General features: G+C 45.2%; 1 long non-coding RNA gene across 1 annotated transcript; it reads right to left on the minus strand.

The window, feature by feature from the left end:
* Positions 1 to 240: 240 nt before the first annotated feature.
* Positions 241 to 2630, minus strand: LOC103614206. Its single transcript, XR_552323.2, has 2 exons — positions 2588 to 2630; positions 241 to 1581 (listed from the first exon to the last, which is right to left on the minus strand). It is a non-coding gene; the product is annotated as an uncharacterized LOC103614206 (long non-coding RNA).

Raw genomic sequence — 2630 nt, forward strand, 5'->3', positions numbered from 1 at the left:
ATTATTCACCTCAAGCTGGTGCAAAGCCAGGGCTGTCCACCCCCTTCCCTGCAACACAGTACTCCTGAGTTAGTGTTCTCAGACTCAGTTCACCCACCTGTTCACTGCCTGAGTTTCAAAAAAGTTTGATTGAAGAGACCTCCTGAGAAAGTGGGGAGACCTGGGCAGCCACGATGTCTGTCTCTAAGCACTAAGACCTACAAATCCCCAGTGCTGTGAGCCAATAAACTGACACTTATCAAAAGAAGTTCTGCTACAGTTTATTAACCAGATAAGGAGTAGCCCCCCAGCCTGATACACAAATTTGTGTTTGGTATTATAGTCCTTACAGATCTGGCAAACATGTAAGTTATTATTGGTGTATAGGAAACAAACAACTCTAAATGGTAATTAGAAGAAATATTTTCAATAACCTTGAGACCTCAAGCCATAAGCAAATTAGACTCCATTTAGAATGATGAAGGAGCACAGAAGCCCCCTTCAGCCTTGTGTTCCCATGGACCCCCATGTCCCAGGGATGTGCTCTCAGCTCTGCTGAGCTCCCTGACCTCATCACAAAGTGAAAGGGAACTGATAAATGTTTTTATTATTAGCAGAAAGCAGAGACAACATTCTACATAAAAAGTACCCTGCTTTTGTTTTAATAAAATGCCGTGTGTATTCCAGTTATAAAGTGAGGGATCCTAAAAACCCAAAGCACTTCTCTGCAGGGACACTGAGCTGGAAACATCAGCCACAGATCACAGTGAGATGCTGTATCATCCCAAAACTCCCCATAACAGCGAGGAAAAGGACTCTGAACAGTGAATAACAGGAATTAAAGCTGGCAGTAGCAGAAACTTCAATATATTTTTTGGTGGCACAGTGCAGGTCTTCAGAAGTGACTCTCTCCTCCAGACACTGCCATCAGCACACAGATGTTCAGCCCTGAAAATCTTGTGAACAAGTAACACCTTGTAGGACCAATCACAGGAGGTGGCAATGGCAGAGCACAGAGCACAAGACCTGACATGAGCCTTCAATGCCTAAACTTCTCTCCCAATAATCCCTCTCTTTCCAGAAAGGGCTTTCAGAAGAGCCTGAAAAAGAAAAGAATTTGACTTCCAGGTCATCTTTGCTGGCCTGGGACCCTTCTGCTGCCACAAAGAAACAGAAAAAAGGATTTTTTTCTGCCTTACAAACGATGAGAAAAACTGGATAAACCTCAGAACCTCTCTGGTCCTCAGTAAAGCCAAGTGTTCTAGAATTAAACTTTTTACTGGTACAAGCAGCTTTATCTAGGCCTGGGCTTGAGACAAAGACTTTGAACTATATTCAGTAAAATCAGTACAGCTGATTGCCTCACTCTTCAGCCTTGTGTGTACAGGATGCAAAGACAAAAGTAAATCATTCAGTGAAGGTGTAGAGCTACACGGATTTGATCACAAGAGGAAGCAAGTAGATAGATAGAGCTGGTCATCTCTGCGTTGTCTTCATCATTGCTTTGTTCCAGTCAGCCGCTCAAAGGATCACAGGAATGTCATGACTGTCCTGTTCTTGCCAATCTGCCAGGGCTCCAGTGGGTAAAAGCGGATGACAATCCTTTTGGGCATAAGAGCAAAAACGTGCACAGGAAACATTATTTTACAATTAAACATTATTCCTGCCCAATTTGCAACACAGTAGAAAATCTGCACTAGGGTCTCACTGTCTTACACTTCAAGGTGTTAATTTAACAGAAGCAAACATAAACTGTGTATGGGCAGGGTAAAAACAGGTGCCAGACTTCACTCACACAAACAGTCTGAATTTCAACACTTTAAATGAGGTACTTGTCCATTTTAGAAAGACTCATGTAGTGCATAATCTTGTCAGGGAGTTATCCTGACAGCATCCAAGAGGCAGGGAAAATATTATTATCACTCTCCTTTGGGGAGATGGGTAAGATGAGCAGAGATGGACATGGCTGACCTTCAGGAACAGCCTTGTTCCAACATTTGGCCTGTGAAGGTCATAGACCCTGTGAAGGTCTACCAATTCCAGTGGGGTTTTGCACTAGTTTCACCAGCTGGAACTACTATCTTTAGAGAACAGTAATGCCTAGACTGTTCAACAACTGCATACCAGTCTATGGTTTTATCTGGCTCCAAACCACATGTCTGGGATTCAGCATCCAAGAGCACTTAAGTGTTTTCAATCTAGTCTTGGATCTGCATTACAGCTTAACCTCCTGGAGGACATGGGAACTGCCACTATCCTCACTATTCTGAACATCCCCTTGGTATTTGTTTGTCGTGTTCCATATCCATGGACCACACAAACCTGTAGGACCGATGGGAGGACGCTCTCCCTGCCCTTGGGGTGAGCACGCATCCAAGAGCACTTAAGTGTTTTCAATCTAGTCTTGGATCTGCATTACAGCTTAACCTCCTGGAGGACATGGGAACTGCCACTATCCTCACTATTCTGAACATCCCCTTGGTATTTGTTTGTCGTGTTCCATATCCATGGACCACACAAACCTGTAGGACCGATGGGAGGACGCTCTCCCTGCCCTTGGGGTGAGCACGGTGCCCCCCGGGCTGAGCCCCCGCCGAGCCGCACTCACCGCTCGGGGCCGAGGCCCAGCTGCGCCGTCAGGACGTCGAAGA

The sequence above is a fragment of the Corvus brachyrhynchos genome, unplaced genomic scaffold, assembly GCF_000691975.1.
Source record: "Corvus brachyrhynchos isolate BGI_N302 unplaced genomic scaffold, ASM69197v1 scaffold864, whole genome shotgun sequence".
Taxonomy (NCBI): domain Eukaryota; kingdom Metazoa; phylum Chordata; class Aves; order Passeriformes; family Corvidae; genus Corvus; species Corvus brachyrhynchos.